Raw genomic sequence first — 19,027 nt, 5'->3', positions numbered from 1 at the left:
TTGCATGGGGTGGTCATGGGTAGGCAAGGGGGTGGCAACCAGCTGGACCCGGTGCTAGTTACACAGCAGGCATGGCCAAGACTAGTTCAACACTCCAAAGGCACTGTATGTACAGTGCGGAGATGCCCATCTGGTATGCGCCGTATTAAGCCCCATCCAGGGACACAATACTAGCAACACACTGATGAGAAAACACTTTAGAGATTTATATCACGTTGGCAAATTTGTGACCTGGGATGACATTAAGGTGCATAGGTGACACCCAGATACAGAAATTATAATACTTCTGACTCCGCTCCGGGATAGCAGAGGTGTGGGACGGATTCCCACGGGAATCGCCCTCACATCCGAGCCTAAATTATGTAGTCACTCCTGGGATAGCGAAGAAGACTGCTTCAGCCTTATACAAACTGTCATTGTCTACTAGAAAAGTTCAAGTACCAGATATTAAGGGAGAGTCTAAAAAAAGACCTGGGAATCTCCATTACTGAGGCACACTGGATGCAACTGTGCAGACTAACACAGCAAATATCATTCAAATCCAGATATAGGCTAATCTATTTTAAAATATTGAATAGGGTATACCTTACTCAGGCCCGCCTGAAGAAAATGTGTGTAACAGCAGAAGGGAGATGCCCGAGGTGTGCTAGTGAGGATCCTGATTTGATGCATATGTTATGGTCTTGTAGAATGCTCTCTGTATGCTGGGCTAAAGTTTGTGATGTGCTAGATGAAATGGTGGATCAACCTGTCAGTTGGGAGCAAGGGGCATGTATACTGGGCTTTGTGCTTAAAATGAACCTGGCAAAGCATAAATGTATTAATATAGGACTGTCGCTAGCCAAGCAAGCCATACTGCTGCGCTGGAAAAGCAAGGTAACTCCCACGATAGAAGATTGGGTGAGTTGCATGACCTGGGCAAATGATAAAGAGGAATTGTACTCAAGTCTGCTACCCTTACCGAGTTGTCAAAGAGACATATGGGGAGGATTTCGTCAATATCTGATTGATAAAAGTGTAGGGAGTGATGATAATGCCGGAGTATTGTAAACTAACTATAAACCTTGCTGGTCGACTTTGCGATGCTAAAGTGTTTCCTGTGCAAGACACCAATTGACTGAATTGAACCTACTGTGCTGGAACACACAAGGAATTAACTCCTTTCTGCAAAAATTCCAAGCAAATAAGTTGTTATCATATGACATTATCATCTTTCAAGAGACGTTGTTGTTGGAGAGCCCTGTAATTGATGGACAGATGATCAATCACAAAATTGCCATCAAAGGGACACAGGGTTGTCCAATGGGTGGTCTGCTAACAGCAGTAAAAAATAATCGGGATTCTGGCAACCATGATCTCAGAGATCTCGGTCCTCCCGAACTCATAGATGCTTATAGTAAACATTAATTTCAACTCAGTATTGTCCCCTATTGAGGTGGTGTTGAGTGAGTTGGAAAATGTGCTGATCAAAAGGAATTTCATGCACCCCAATCTCCTATTATAATAGTTGGGGATTTTACCTAGAGTTCTTAGTCTCTGAGGAAGGGGAAGGGTTTGGGGAGGACGAAGCATGTACCACGATTAGCCACATAAGTAGTTTGGGGGAAGAGAGGGACGAATGGGAGATTGTGGTCACAGTTTTTGTCCAGGTGGGGTTTTACTCAATCTAACCTACTTTTTGGGGAGATATGGGTGTAGACGCCCACATGGCAGAATCATGGCGCTGAGTTCACAATTGACTATATCTTTGTGAGAATCATGGATCGGAGAAATATACATGCTTATAATGTGGAGATGACAACTTTTAGCGACCATGCCATGCTCTGTCTTACTATCAGTGTGGGGCACCACAGGTAGCTAATTGCGGGGGTCCGACTCACTTGATAATCACTAATAGGAAAAATAAAGCTTGGAAAACAGGCACGGTCCGTAAAGCCAATCTTAAACTTAACAGATGGTGGGCTACACTACTTGAGGAGCAGAGAAACAAAGTCATTCTCCCAGCACAATTTGCTACTATTTTAGCAAAATTGGGCTCCTCAGCGTTGAAACCACAGGTGCCCTGCTGATTCTGTTTGCTAAAAATGGTGTTACTGTCTTTGATCAAAGTATTAATGATAAGAAAAAGGAGTTAAGGCAGAAACTGAAAAATCTGAAGCTTACTGTTCGAAAAGGGGAGGCTCTCGCAGAAAGGATAAAACTACACAAAAGAGAATGCATTACATGGCTTAAGTCGCATAGATTACAACTCTATATCTCCAAAAATCAAACATTGTTTAAAAGTCTGGTAGTTAAAGACACTCAATCGATTTGGAGGATTCTAAATGGCACACAGGATCAGCAATCAAGCCTGCAATCGTGCTGTATATCGGAGGCTGAATGGTGGGAATTTTACTACTAAAAAATTCAACTATGATGTCCCAAGCACTATGCAGGAGCGAGAAATTGTGACAATGAATGAGATATGGAAGTATGACTTTGATATGACAGACATCTCTATGGCAATTAAAACATTGAATAACTTGAGGGTGAATGGTCCGGATGGGGTGTCAAATCAATTTTATAAGAAAGATCTTGAATTTTGGTCTAACCTCCTATTCAGATTCTTCCGGCATATTGTCAGGGGCATGGACTGTCTGGACTAATGGCGAACAGTGACTGTCATCCCGATCTTTAAAGGAGGTGACAGATCAAGCCTGGCAAACTATAGACCAATTGCGCTGGTACTCTCGGCAGCCAAGATCTTTGCCAAATTGGTCTTAAAAGGTTTGACTAGGTGGGCAGAGAAGGAGGACATTGTTAGCCCGCTGCAGACCGGGTATAAGAGGGGTGTGGGCACCCTGATGAATGCTGTGGCCCTCTCTGTCTGTAGCTTGGACATTGGAGGCAATTTTGGCAAAACACTCTATGTAGCAGTGCTGGATTTGAGTGCTGCTTTTGATCATGTTAACAAACAAACAATATGGGAAAAATTAAGACAATGGGGCATTGAAGAGGGCCTGCTAAGAATGATTGAACTATTAGACAGGGATAACTCAGTAAGGATGCAGTTAAATAGTCAGGGGATGTAACCAACTCTATCCCAATCACTAAAGTAATGAAACAGGGATGCGTAGTGGCCCCAACAATATTCAACCTATACCTAGCCGATCTACAAAAAGAAAGCTTGGCATGGGGAGGACATGCGCCTAGATGGAAAGACTTGCGGTTAAACATAATTGCATATGCCGACAATCTAATATTAATGGATTATATGCCAGCAGACCTCCAGAGGCTCTTGATGGCGTTAAAGCCTTCCTGGCAATTAATAATCTAAAAATGAACCCCCTTAAATTGTATGCAATGACCTTCACATGCTCAGACATTAGGTACACATGGAAAGTAAATCAGATCCCGATTAAGCAAGTCACCAGTATAAATGACCTGGGTTTCCCAATCACCACAAAGCAACATCACATCATACAAAATGGGAAGATGGAGGAAAAAAAGAAAGCATCTATTACCTTGATGAAAGTCTTGAAGAAAAAGCTTTGTGCATATTCCTTACTGCCATTAATGGAGCTATACAAACTAAAGATAACGGCAACAGTATTATATGGCTGCAAATTAATATTTTTTATCGATCAGGTCTTCTTAAATCGTTTGGAAAGCAAAGGTTTGAAGGCAGGGTTCAACTTGCCAAATTCCATCCCGATTGGTGCAATCAGACTGGAGCTGGGCCTAACCTCGTGGTAGGCGCAATATATAAAAAAGGTCCTTGTCTCTAATGACTAAAATAGGGAAAGGTGAGGAATATTCACTGAGCTCGTACGTAATTTTTTTTTTTTTTGTTTTTATACTTTATTGTGATACAATCCAAAAAATTGGATTTTACACAACTCATAAGTATATACATCCCAAAAAAAACATATATACATCTCAAAATACAAACAGAACATAGACAGAGCATAAACAAGACAAATCAACTCACTCATATGAAATATAAGATATAAAAGTATAAGAAAATACAAATACATCACATAGCAGCCACGTAGAGGAGTTTGATAAGTTAAGGTAGGTGAGTTACTCTACCAGGTGAGCACCTATAGTTATTGGGAATTCCCCAACCCAATACAGCAGTGTATAAAAGAGACCATTAGGTATCACTTTATTACTAAAGTGATAGGGTTTTCACTGAAGTAAAGGCTTCACATGGTTCCATACCCTAAAGAGAGCTAACTGAAGGCCTAAAGTGACTGGATTCAAACATCCATACCAAAAGAACTCATCTTTTATTGCCTCAAGGTTGTGGACCCATTTTTCATATGAGTTCATGTATAACGGTCCCAATTTTGGGCAAAGGGTTAGTACGTGCCGAGCAGATTCTAGTGCTCCTATTTTCTTACATATTCTACATGTTCAAGATTCACGAGGGATTTTTAGCCTTGGGCCAATTATGGTAAGCACGGGGAGCTGGTTTGTTCTTAATTGTAGCAAGAAGCGTCTAACATCAGGTGCCGGGGTGAGCAAGAGATACACCTGGGGTCTAAGATATCTATGGGTGACATGAAGTACTGCCTCATACCCTTTTAGGGTAGCTAAATGCTCCACATTCAAACACCAGTCCCACTTGTTCAGCTTATCTTGGAATGCTCTTTTCTGGTGAATAAGCGGTAAATGTTTTAGCTTTTCGTAGGGCCAGTCAATCTCCATAAACAGTGATTCATTCAACTGTTTATAAGACCCACCGCTAGGGTGTTTTTCCAGGTGAAAGCTTTGCCCTGCCAGTTTGAGCAATTTACAACGTGGGTTGGCTAAGGCTTTCAAGTAGAAGGAACCTCTCGCGCGCAATGCCATCCCTCTCAGGGAGACAAGACCCAGTTCCAATCTTAGATACTGTACTGAGCAAGAAGGTCCCAGGCCAAAGACAGAGCGCCAGTAGTGTCCCTCTAGAATGTTTAGCCACATCAAGTCTTGCATTGCTAAGGCCTCCAGGCCATATAGCACAGCAGGGACAAAGCACTGCATATACAACTTCATGATACCAGCCATGCTAAAGCCAGCAGTCCCCTTAGCAAATCTACATGCCTGGAGGGTAAGCAATTTAGCTCGTCTTTTTTTGTTTCTGATAATGGCTTCATAGTCTGATAAGGCCATAAAATCCAGCCCCAGATATGGGTATTGCTTCACCACTGCAATAGTTCCCAAATTAGTATCAATGCCAGATCGTCTTGGCCCTTTTCTTGCAATAGCCATTATTTTTGTTTTTTCCAAGTTTATAACAAGACCCAATTTAGCAGAGTATTCCTGTAGTTCATTAAGTAGAGTCTTGATACCGGATAATGTCCGGTCAAATAGAATTAGATCATCTGCATATAGCATTCCCGTAAGAGGGGTATCCTTCAATTTAGGAGGGCAGTTTGATTTTAATGCCATACGTGCCAGCAGATCTTCTATATATAAATTATATAGCATAGGAGCCGTTACGCATCCCTGCTCTACTCCTATGTTGGTACAAATCTCTTTGGATACCTCCCCCCGGTCATTAAGGCGGACCCTTGTTACGGTATTACTATGCAGGGCTATCAGAATATCTACGATCCAATGTGGGCATTCCATATCTTTTAACTTGCACCACAGGGTATCCCGATCCACCAGATCGAAAGCACTTGTGAAGTCTACAAAAACAATGAAGAGTGTGGCATCCTTACAGCTCATGGTGTTATTTATTAGCATGTCTAGGACCCTGATGTTATGGGTAGTGCCTGCTCCGGGTCTAAAGCCAGTTTGGGCATAATGCAAAATCTGTCTTTCAGAAACCCAATTTTCAATCTCTTTAAGAACCAGCGTGTTAAAGATTTTACTGCTCACATCCAGCATTGAAAGTAGGCGATAATTGGCCGGTAAGGTGCGCTCCCCCTTTTTATATATAGGTATTAATACAGACTTCTTCCAAGAAGAAGGAATTTGGCTAGATCTACAGATCCTTAAATATAATGTGAGTGGTATCTGTGCCCAATTATGTGGGTCCTGCTTCAATACCGCATTAGCCAGACCATTTGGGCCGGGAGCATTGGATGATTTTAAATTCAGTATAGCCTGTTTTATACAACTATAGCTCAGGGGGAGGGGCCAAGTTAGTGCCCCCATAGTGCTTTGTGTGTTGGTCGTATTCTCTCTGAAGAATTTGTTTGAAATATAATCTACCCATTTTTCTCCCTGAATGGGGTTTAGGACCTTCAACTTCTGTTCTCCCCCCGCCTTTGCCAATATTTGCCAGATCTTGCGGCTATTTTTACTGCAAAGAGCTTCAGCAAATTTTTGCCATTTACTTCTTTTTTGAGTCTGGCGGTACCTTTTTAGCCAGTTGTGATAATTACGTTTTATCTTTAAGGTCTCCGAAGTAAATATGTCCACCTCAGAGATAGAAGTTTTGTGTGTTCTTAAGAATCTTAGGGCTCTTCGCATAAGGCGTTTCTGGTCTCTGATATTAGCGTCAAATGTTCGAGTACCCCCACTCTTCCAACTTATCATCGGGGTAGGATTAGCTTTAAAGAGTGAGTGTGTTAAGTGGGTAATCCAAGATTCAATTTCCTCAGGACTCTTACCCCACATTAATTGCTTAATGGTCTTATCACTAGGGAAGGAGATAGAGGTCATTTTTTCAATATATCTGTGTGTCCATCTAATCTTGTTACCCGCAAGGTTAGAAGCCAAATCTTTACAGGAATCCACCTTTATACTATCCCCTCCACCCTCTACAACCAATGTGAGGGATCCATGATCGCTAAAGTCGTTCAACATGATGTCTAAATGCATGACATATGAGAGGATACACTCCGATACGGCCACATAGTCCAGAACAGAGCTCTTTTCCCCCACAGACCAGGAGTCTTTCCCAGGTATATCTCCCCTAGTACGACCATTTAGAATGGTCAAGTTCCATTCTCTAATAATGTCCAACCAGAGGCTTCCTTTGTTATTACTCTTCGATAGGGGCATATCACATATATTCTGGACATAACGGTAGTTCCCACACCCTTCCAAGTCAAAGCATTTTACGTTCAGATCTCCGCAAAGTATCACTGCTGGCTTATTATCCCCAGTGTACCAAGCAGACAATATAGTATCCAATTTATCTCCTATGGATTCTGTGTTCTGCTCACCCGGCGGGTCATAGATATTAATTATTAGGACCTCATTACAACCTGCCCAACCACCCGGCGGGTTTATTTCAATCGCCAAGGCATTTCCTCCTGGGCTGTCCTGGTAAATCAATTTCGGGTTGTATGAGGACTTTACACCAATTAGAAGACCCCCTTTCGGTCTACCCCTGTCTCCCCTTACTGCCATACATTGAAATATAATATAGCCATCGAACGCCAAGTCGAAAGTTACCCAAGTTTCTTGCAGTAGGAATATGTCCGCAGCTAATAGGATATTACAGGAGGCTCCCTCATTTATCCAATGGCTATGTCCCCTCATATTCCAACTGATGATGGTAAAAGTTCATTCCCTTTTCTTCTGGTCAAACATTCCTTGCAGCCATTCCCACCCTTGTTCATTGCTGAGTCTTTGCGCAGCCTTTGATGTTGTTGATCCAGCTGCACCAGGGGTACAAGCGCAAGAGCATTTCAGACACTTTTCCTCCATCGAAACAGTAGGTATGGGTAGGTCTAATTTGTATCCCAGATATTCTAGGGACGACCAGTTTGCCCTTATCATGGCAGCTGTCTCTGGTAAGCAGCAGTGAATTGTAGTTAATTTTACTCCCTTTTGGAGCGAGGGTTCAACAAAGCTGACATCGCTATTAATTAGTATCCTCAGCGATGGAATTTTTGAGAGAAGAGCAAAGAGTGCAGATCTATTTAATTGAGTGCCCATTTTTTCGCCCTCAATGGGCGCTATAGTAACGTTTTTGATATCCAGTTTAATGTCCAGTTTTTCAATACTCGAGGGCTCCCTGTTCTCCACACAAGGAATTTTGGTAGGAATGTGTTGGGGGAAAGAAGGGGTCGGTACGGCAGCCTCAGTTGCCTGCCTGGGTATAGATACAGAGTTTTGTAGCCCTTCTCCTAATTCAGAGCAATTTGGCGTCTGGGCTTCCGAGTGCTGACTGGGTTGTCCCAGTTGTTCCTCCATTAACCAGCTGGTTAATGTGCCCACTGTTTGGGCCGATCTTCGTTTCCTTCTGGCCACCCGTTTACGTTGTTTTTTAGATAGATTTTTAACTGGTGGCCGCGGGGTAGAGTTTCGGGGCGGGGGGAATTGTTGGTTTTTTCCTCAGCTTTCTTTGCCTGTCTTCTCTGTTTTCTGGAGGGCTGTGTTCTATTTTCCACCACCCCCTCCCCCGTAAGAGGAGGTCCATGTTCCTCCTCCATCGTGGTTTCTTTGTCTAATGTTGGTCTTGGGATTGTCTTTCCCCGACCCTTTGGAGGTATAGCAGTGGGTGGTAGTTCCCGCAAATCAATGCAGGGGATGATTGGTGATTTGATAGAGACACTCAGCAGTTTGTAGAGAGCCAGGACCACTCTCCCCTGAGCTTTTTGATCTTCATGGATCCTACCACAGAGTTTTAGCAATATTTTGATGGCAAAGTTAAGTGTTGAGTTCTCAGATTGTGATGTTTCGTGAGTACTATAATCTGGTGGTGCAAGGTCATGTACAGAATTTCCAGAGTCAAAGGCCATATTTGGACTAGCCGATAAACGTGGATCCATTGATGAGGGTATAGGGATAATAGTTGGTGAGGGGGAGGACAGGGGAGGGTCTGTTTGCGAGGCAGAGGATACAAGAGTGGGGTGTTCCTCATCCCCCAACAATGGGGTTTTAGCCAATTTCTCCAAGATCGGCAACGTAGTTCCTCTTGGCGCCGGGGTGTCTGGTATAAAATCTCTGAGGACAGGGGACCCTCCGGCTTTTTCCTCCATTTGTTTCCCCTCTTGTGTACCCACTCGCTCCTGAAGGGCATAGCACAACTGTAACAGGGAGTCATTATCAAGATCCAATGGTAGGTAACTACCTTCTCCCTCTATTTGAGGCGTGTTCCCTTTTTTTGGGCCAATCGCGTGCCTTCCCTCCTGTGGTTTACTGGGAAAATATGCATCCAGAGGGCCCTTTAGGGGGACCACCTCTTTGCCTCCTGCGGCGTTCATATCTCCATTTTCCGCCATAGGAGTTTTACTCAAGTCCGCTATAGGTCCTTTATTAGATCGTAGGCCATAAGGTTTCCTCCCCCTTGCCATTTTATTTCGATTTGTTGCCTTACCCGGCATTCTCTTAGCCAAGATAGATCTAGTTACAACTCCTTTCTTAGCTCTGTTCAAGTCCAAGGAAGGGAATAGATGAGGAGCCGCCTTTTTGAGCAGCACCGCTACCTTGGGCTGAGGCAGTTTATTGCCACGCTCCCAAAAGGTTTGCCTAGAGTAGCGAGCAGATTGCAGTGATAGTGTAGGCAATAAGAAGGTTAGGGAGAGTTTAGGGCTTTTAGCTTTCCCAAAGTACCTTGGCCTTTTGGCACTAAGGCAATGCCTAGTTCTGATCAGACACCTTCGCCTTCCTCACTCTCCCGTTTTATAAAAGCAATTTTTCAATGATCACATAGAGATAGTGTGGGCTGGTTACCTGTACGTGCACCGTGATGTTTGAGTCCGCACTTGATGTTTTGGCTTGATTGAGAATCCTGGAGGGATCAAAGAGGGAATTACCTCCGCAGTCTCCCTCAGTGCACAACCAGTGCCTAACAGCTGCACAACAGCCAGTGCCCTTTACCCCTGTCGGGCTTAACGCCGCAAGGGTGGCCGTGTGCAGGATAAAAGCCTCCTTACGAGGTCACGTGATGCGGTCACGTGAAGAGAAGCTCCGTCTTCCTTCCCTCGGAGCAGCAAGAGCAGGGGGCTCGCAGTGCTGCCTTAGAGCGTGTGCAAGTTCACAGGCCGAAAGCAAGTAAATGTTGCCAGCGCTAAAGAAATGCTCCTTCTCAACGCCGCACGGGCGGCTGTGTGCAGGATAAGAGCCTCCTTACGAGGTCACGTGATGCGGTCACATGAAGAGAAGCTCCGCCTTCCTTCCCTCGGAGCAGCAAGAGCAGGGGGCTCGCAGTGCTGCCTTAGAGCGTGTGCAAGTTCACAGGCCGAAAGCAAGTAAATGTCGCCAGCGCTAAAGAAATGCTCCTTCTCAACGCCGCACGGGTGGCTGTGTGCAGGATAAGAGCCTCCTTACGAGGTCACGTGATGCGGTCACGTGAAGAGAAGCTCCGCCTTCCTTCCCTCTGAGCAGCAAGAGCAGGGGGCTCGCAGTGCTGCCTTAGAGCGTGTGCAAGTTCACAGGCCGAAAGCAAGTAAATGTCGCCAGCGCTAAAAAAATGCTCCTTCTCAACGCCGCACGGGCGGCTGTGTGCAGGATAAGAGCCTCCTTACGAGGTCACGTGATGCGGTCACGTGAAGAGAAGCTCCGCCTTCCTTCCCTCGGAGCAGCAAGAGCAGGGGGCTCGCAGTGCTGCCTTAGAGCGTGTGCAAGTTCACAGGCCGAAAGCAAGTAAATGTCGCCAGCGCTAAAGAAATGCTCCTTCTCAACGCCGCACGGGCGGCTGTGTGCAGGATAAGAGCCTCCTTACGAGGTCACGTGATGCGGTCACGTGAAGAGAAGCTCCGCCTTCCTTCCCTCGGAGCAGCAAGAGCAGGGGGCTCGCAGTGCTGCCTTAGAGCGTGTGCAAGTTCACAGGCCGAAAGCAAGTAAATGTCGCCAGCGCTAAAGAAATGCTCCTTCTCAACGCCGCACGGGCGGCTGTGTGCAGGATAAGAGCCTCCTTACGAGGTCACGTGATGCGGTCACGTGAAGAGAAGCTCCGCCTTCCTTCCCTCGGAGCAGCAAGAGCAGGGGGCTCGCAGTGCTGCCTTAGAGCGTGTGCAAGTTCACAGGCCGAAAGCAAGTAAATGTCGCCAGCGCTAAAGAAATGCTCCTTCTCAACACCGCACGGGCGGCTGTGTGCAGGATAAGAGCCTCCTTACGAGGTCACGTGATGCGGTCACGTGAAGAGAAGCTCTGCCTTCCTTCCCTCGGAGCAGCAAGAGCAGGGGGCTCGCAGTGCTGCCTTAGAGCGTGTGCAAGTTCACAGGCCGAAAGCAAGTAAATGTCGCCAGCGCTAAAGAAATGCTCGTACGTAATAGAATGTATTCTCAATGGGCTTGTGCACACATTTTCTCTACAAAAATTTCACAAAAACTGTAAAATCTATTTGTATGTGATGCAAGTGGACACTGCAGACAGCACTTATATGATAAAAAACCAAAATAAAGCGTTTGGATAGAAATACTTATCATGAGCATCTTAATAGGTTACAACTAATAAGGTCAAATCCTATCTTCAAAAATTCCCCCTCATAAAAGAGTAGGGATCTATACTTGAGATTTCGCAAGAATGTCCTTCCAACAATGGAAGTCCTAAGCCGAAACGCCAAGTCCCTTGGGAAATGCAAGGTTTACGTGCAAGCAAATCCCTGTTTTATCTTGTACTGGAATGTCTGGTTTTTCAGGAGCAGAGAATGTGTTTATTGGGAAAGTTTATTCACTCGACCTCTTGCGTACTATCAGACAATCTGTGTGTGAGGTTGATGATGACCACAAATGAGGGTCTCATAGTAGCTCTGGCAACAATGTTGGCACAGATATTTGAGGAATTGAAAAAGAAAATGTTGCTAGGCGAAGCAGACTGGAGAGCAACTTGGGGGAACTAATCACCCGCCCAAATGGCTACTTGGGTGCAGGTTTGTGTTGTGTAATCTTGACAAGGAGGAGGGGTATCAGGTGGATCATGATTTGATTATGGTTTTGACCTGAATGGGAATGTGATAATATTTGTGGGAAATCTTGTACTCTCACCATGACATGAATTACTAAGAAGTCTGCATGGGATATATGTCTTAATTATGTTATGTTTTATCAACTATGGTTGGTGTATGCTTAGATTTTAATGATCTTTTTGGTCTTTTCCTTTTATTGAAGTGTAAAAGTTTATTTGTCAACTAAACACACTGTTCTTTTTAATAAAAAATAAAGAAAAATCTTATAATTGTTGGTGGGCCATGTGGAATATATACTGTGAGGCTGTAAATGAGTGCACCATTTATTTGGGAGCAGAGAAAATAATAGTTTTAGAAACAATGGCCGGATTTACAAAGTGTTTTTCAAAGGAGCTTTCCCATTGAAAAAGACATTTGTGAACGAGGCCCACTGTGTTATAATGCTTTGTAGTGAGGAACAAGTTATATTCAGTCGCTGTGAGTGAGCGTGCCGACTTTTGGTGGCCATAGAAAATACTTGCTGCTTGCATAGGAAAAATCGTATTATTATTGACAGGCAGGAGAGGTTTCATTCCGTAGCTGTTAATCAGTGTACCATCTGTTTGTGCTCAGGCAAAATATTTGTTGATTGTAAAGAATAAAATAAATGAGCTTAGAATTCTTTGTAGACAACGGAATGCTTTCAGTTGTTGTAAGTCAGTGTGTAATCTTTTTGTGGCCAGAGAAAATACTATTTGCAGAGAAAATGTCTTGTCATTCTTGGTAGGGAAGAGCAGATTATATTTAGTAGCTTTTTAGTGAGTGCATAATATGTTTCTGGATAGAGAAGCTACTTGTTGCTTGTTTAGTAAAGGTTTTAAAATTCAAGAAAGTCAGGAGCAGATTGCATTTAGCCAGTATAAATCAGTGCAAAATAATTTTCTGGACTGCCCAAATACTTATTGTTTGCACAGTTGTGAATAACATATTTCAGAAAACACATTTTAGAATTGTTTTTAGGTAAATAATGCATTCACTGGCTGTAATTGAGTGTTTCTATTTTTGTTACCAGAGTCAATTCTTGTTAGTTACACAGAAATTCTTACAATTTCTTAGAGTTAGAAGAGTATGTTGAATAGCCATGAGTTCACAACGTATAATTCTCTTGTCACTATGTAGGAGTGTCCCTTTTTAGTGCCAACAAGCCTGGAGTAGACAAAAGGGCCAAGACGAGAGTGAGGCATATCAGGAGGTTTGGCTCACTGTCTCTGAGGCAGAATAGGGAGCAGATTGTATTTATTGACAAACCAGGAGAAACAAATACAAGATGCAGGATGTGGGATTTTCCTGGTATCCTCCATCACCAGCACCGCCCCTAAAATGTAGCAATGATGAGTCTGAGGATAATTGGGGTGTCGTGTGAAGGTGTTATGACACCCTATTTGTGGTGTCATGTGATGTGACCATTCATAGGACAGTGCTGAACCATTAACACCTCTACTGCAGTTCTCTCACCAGTAGTCAGTCACCACACTAGCACCAATTCATACTGTCACCCCAGAAAGTGTGGCTGCAGTTGTGCACTCATTCTAGTGACTGTTTGCACAGGTGGTGACTGGCTAGTCATAGATGCCATTATTGTTTCTTTTACTACTGTTCTGTTCTCGAGTGTGGCTCCTGCAAGTTAAAATGTAAAACACACAGAGCAACATTCCAACATTACGCACAGTAGTACTCCCACATTTATGAGTTCTGCTTGTGAAATGAGAGCTGAAAACATTTGCGATTTGAGGGTTTTATTTTGCTACTCCGGTCCCTGCTACATAAGAACACACCAGCAGAATCCACGAGTTTCAACCGCAATAACATGCTGTGATGAATTTCTGTATTCTGTAGCATTAAATGGTTTCTTGTGTTTTTCCAAAATTGCAAAATCTAAACATTACTAAAATGATGGCAACAGAATTGACCAAGTATGATATTTAGGTAGATTTACTAGTGTAGGCACTGTGTAATATCCCCTAAAATCGTCTCCAAAGTCTTACATCTTTCGCTTCTACTTTATTCAGCCCAGGTGATATTGACATTGCACTCAGTGGTGGAGTGATACATGTTACAGATGCATCCACCATGTCAAATACATTTTGCCCTTTCTCCCATCCATGAACGAAGATTGAATAATCAAAGGGGCCCATTGCTAGCTGAGAATCTTTTATTACGTGCTTTATACCAGAGAGCAGTCTCTAAACGCTAGACCAGGATTCAAACCTGCGTTGCTTTGTTATCAGGATGTCAGGAAGTATCAACATAAATGAAGTTTGCTGTCCGCAAATCCTATCCTAACCTAGTTTCTTTTCCTAGCTCTAGGAAGGAAAACCACAGAAATAACTAAGACAGATTTGGGGGACTTGCCCAAAGAAAGGGATGACTGGTGGTTTCTGACCCCTACCCCTTTAGGACTCATTACCATAGGTCCTTGGCTAGGTTCACAGTTCCATTGTGTACAGTTCTGGTACGGCTGAAATGTAGTCCCAGGCTGCAGACATGACTCATTCTTCCTTGTCCAAAAGTATCAGTCGCACATCCTTTCTCCCTTCATTGGGGCAGTTGACTATCATCTTTCTTGTTTCCTCAATCTGTCTTTCTCTCAGTCTTTCTCTCAGTCTCTTCTACGCCACTCCGGGGCATTGCTCCTTCCTGTTCCCCACTCTCAGGTGTTTTTCTCTTCCCCCCACTCTGGGGCACTCCTCCATCTCACACCCCCCACTTCGGGCTTTCTTTCTTCTCTCCCCACATTGGCCTGGTTTCTTTCTCCCCCTCAACTCCGGGGTTTGTGTATTTGCTCCCCACTCTGGGGTCAATTCCTTTCTCTCTCCCAACTCTGGGGCTTCTCTGAGCTCTCCCACCTTGGGGCTTCTATGTGCTCTCCTCACCTTGGGGCTTCTATGTGCTCTCCTCACCTTGGGGCTTCTCAGTACTCTCTACCCTCTGAGGCTAGTCTCGTTGTCTTTCACCACTCTGGGATTTTTTGCTGCACTCCCCACCTTGGGACTTCGCTGTCCTCCCCCACTCTGGGGTCCTTCCCCCTCTTCCTCACTTTACCATCTACCTTCCGGATCCCTGCAGACACCGCGTACCATCTTCTGCCTTGCAGTGCTCCTCGGGAGGGGTGTTGTGTCTGTCCCTCATGGAGCCACGTACTCGAGCCATCAACTGGGTTTCCGCATTAATTGCTGTCATTTTCATGTCTCCCACTTGCTTCCCTCTCGGATGTGACTTTGGCTTCACCTCAGGCTTGAGCCTTGGTGCTCCAACGTTTCTGGTTCTCTTCTACTTCACCAGGCCCGAACCTTCCGGCAACTCGCCTGGTATGTGCTGCTGTATTCCTGTCTGGCGTGCTCTCTCTCTTCCAGGCAACACCTCCTTCAGGCCTTCCGGCTCACTTCTCCCAATGGTGATTCTGTTTGGTTCTTTAACTGAGGCTTCTCCAGGGGGCTGGTCCACTCACTTCTTCCTTGTCTCCCAGGAGGACTAGGGATATTAAGAGTCAGAAACCAAACCAGCCATAACAAAAGGGGCTTTAGTATTATCATACATCTCAGCTCCCACATATCCAACAAAGATCTTAGTGGTTTAGGGGAAGGAATGGTGACTAGTGCCCTTTTCTGGGGATTTCCTGTCCCCTGAGAGGGGGTCACCTCCAGAGGCATCCCACTTTTCCTGTCACCCAATGGGTGTTAGTGTAGCAGGCTCATCTCCCTAATCTCAAAGGGGTTGGCTGCCTCTTGGGCAGAGGTGATGTCCTCCTTGGAATTGTCAAACACGGCTGATTTTCATAAATTTTTATATTTGTTTGGCAGAGAGAAGGGGCAGATCGTACGTTATGATTCCACCTCCCCCTTCCTTTCTGCCATACAAATACTCCAAACATTTGCACCAGAATGTATTTTCATGCTGGTGCAAATGCTGTGCATTTCTATGGAGTCTTTCTGCATTTTACACCAGGAAAAGCAGGTGAACTCCAAAGGAATCCATTGTTAATGCCATCTGCCATGCATGGGAGGTGGCGTTTACTCACTTTGCACGGCAGAGTGCAAAAAGGTGGCACACAGATGAGTAAGCCACCATTTTACACTGCCCGTCTGCACCAAAAGGTGCAAATGATGGAGATTATACATAGGGGACCTGTGAAAACCAAAGTGAAAACGTAACAGGTCCCCTCCATTAAAGTATGGAAACTTGAAAATTAGCCCCATGGCATACTTAAAATCATATCATGTTCCACAACCACTCAAACCAAACATTTGGCGAACATGAGTCATATTCTATTCCAACCATTTTTTGGGAAAACTGTTTCCACTTACAGTGTCTAAAATATAAATGTAGTACTGTCTCTGTAAAAAGTCATAATACCAAACTGATATCTATCCTGTTTTTAATTGTCTGTCCTCTAATGTGATAGACCTCCCCTTTTTGTACGCCAATTTTATTGTCTCCATTAATGCTGTTTTTTCTGGCTATGTCAAACTTGTAATAAATGTCCTACTCCTGTGTCTCTTAGTTCGAAAATATACACCCCATTTTAGTACAGCTAATAAATACGCAACTGGGAAACTAACCTAAACAATTCTCAATGCTGAGTGGAAGGAGGGGGCATTTTGAATCCCCTCCCCTATTCCTACACTTCCTGGGTAGGCCCAGTCACAGCTGCTTTGGGTTCAGGGCCCCAGCCCCAGAGCACTCATGCGGAAATACCCTTAGGAACTGTGAACCCCCCCTTGTAACACTGTAACACCCCTTATAACAGTGTAAGACCAGAGATGAATAAGACTCAATTTTGTAAGTAACCGACTCCATTTTGTAATGATAAAACAGCCATGAGGTCTCAAAGCAGGCCTACAGCTCTCCCAGCCAGACGTGCACAGTGAGCGCGTTCCTTCCCCCACCTCCTCCCCTTTACCGTCCCTGCAGTTGTTCGGTTCCCATGAGAAGACTGGCTGCGAGAAAGCAACAAAATCCACACTGTATCTTCTGTCTTCCGTCTTACTTCATTGACCCAGATACAGCCCTGAGCAGGCGCCAGAGCAAAAGCTATCTGTCTCTACAAATCTGCCCCACACCCCCACAAACCCTGGCCAAAAAGAACATTATCCCCGTGCCCCTCAGGACAGAATGAACAGTTAGGAGTAACCCTTGAGTCTGTTTAATTATTCACGCTCTAATGTAGACAGAGCCAAAGTGCCTCTTGCATGCAGGATTATATAAACCTAATGATGGGCCAATATGTATATGAGTGAACAATATGACTTATATGTGTAACTAGAAGTCCTCATGTCAAACCTTAGCAATGAACGTATGATGTATATTATGTGACACAAGAATGCTCATAGAAATAAATTGCAACAACGTAATGCATAACCATTATAACACTGTACACGCGTGCACTAAACTACCTCATTTTCATAAGTTCAAATGTAAATATATGTGAAATATTGTGCAAACATAATACAGCAGCTAATCACTCTCGACAAGCCACAATCCCTGCTGAGACTGCACACACAGACCCCGAGCTATGAACTGCCTTCTTTTTTATGAAAGATGACCATTGATTAAAGTACATGTTTTATTTCGTGATGAGTTCTTTTGTTTTCCTTTGTTATGAAAGTGCCTAGCCAGATGAAAAATATAGTATACTTCAAACCAGTACGAGCTGAGTGTAACATAGTAAGCCACGTGTAGAAAGCCTGCATGTAAAATTGTATTCTAAAGACCCTGTTTCTTTGTGCAACAAGGAACCATACCGCAAAGAGGTTTCAATTCTCCTCAACCCTTCATGGTGTTGAAATAGATGAACAGAGATTTAATGATGTTTGGTCACCTGATCACTAAACTCCCCATAATGAAATATGCCCATGATGGTATGTGCCTTTTTGTAACCTAGACATTTCAGCCATATATTTAGAATCCTCCTTGTTGTTATCAGACGGACACCCCAGACCATATAATGACCCCATGAGCTCTACCCCTTAGTCAGTATATTCTGAATTGTCTAAACAGGCCAAGCTCAGTATTTAATGGATGAAGGTTAATCTATGGCCAGTAATAAATAACCTGCCTTTGAACCATGTTTTCACAAGTGTTTAAGATACAGGTCTCTGAGGTTACCGGACAAACAGATTATGGTAGTGAATGAATGGGAGTGTGTGGCCACAAGGGCAAATGTCAAATGGTTAGTGTAACAGAAGAAACAGTATAAGTGTCGACTCTACATACCAACTTGGTGAGCCCAGCTGACCGATTGACCCAGGACACAACGTCATCTCACCACGTGCCCTCAAGCCAACCAAGTGCCTCCGACCCTCTGGCACCTATAGGTGTTCACTCTTAGTGTCCAATCCCAACTATTCATGTGCCCCCTAAGCCTTCCCACAACCTTGATGATGATTTTTATGTATAAAAATGAATTGAAACATGTTTTCTGCAGAGCGCTCTCAGCGTGAGCAGAGTAGATTCTGCTTGCCCTATTTTAGATAAAGCCTTTGATAACACCAGCACTTGGTCTTGGTCTCATTCCCTCCTGGGATGCATTTTTATTGACTCCATTGGGAGATTTAACTGTATTCTTGGGGGCCTCTCACTTACATTGGTGACCCCGACGCGATAGCGTTCTTTTCCGTCCTCTGGCACGAGACGTCCCCCTGTTTTGACCGAGAGCATGCTCCCTCAAGAGCTACTCGCCATCTGCAGCCGGTACACCTAAACGTGCTAACGCAGTAGGGCGAGAGGGTACGGGATCCCCCTTTACAATTCCACCGTACCACTCGCCGGAGCCAGGCCTGGTCTTTGAGTGTGGAGCGAAGCACTGACCGATCAGGTCCAGATGGTCTTGAATCAAGACAGACACGTGAGTATCAAGTGCGGGTGATATTGAAAGGCGGGTGGGAGTCAGATAGACGGTCTCGGAATAATCAGAATAATCTGGGTGAAAAAATGTGTGGAAACCTGTAGTGTAAGGGGAAAAGGGTCTTGGGGGCCTGGGTCTCTCTCTATATTCCATTCTATTCTCATTCTATCACATATGGCCATTAGGACAGTGACAAAGCACAAGGTGAAAAGAGATTAACAGGGATCCTATCTCTGGTGGGGGGTGGAAGGTGGCGCCGCATAGTGCTATCTCGACAAGTACAGGAAATATGAGTGTGAGAAAATTGAGGCAAAAGAAGATAATGTAGGCGTCTCGAAGGAAGACCTGGAGTAGTATTTAGAAAC

The sequence above is a fragment of the Ambystoma mexicanum genome, chromosome 5p (assembly GCF_040938575.1).
Source record: "Ambystoma mexicanum isolate Mex_15411 chromosome 5p, UKY_AmexF1_1, whole genome shotgun sequence".
Classification (NCBI taxonomy): domain Eukaryota; kingdom Metazoa; phylum Chordata; class Amphibia; order Caudata; family Ambystomatidae; genus Ambystoma; species Ambystoma mexicanum.
This window is presented reverse-complemented; position numbering follows the sequence as displayed.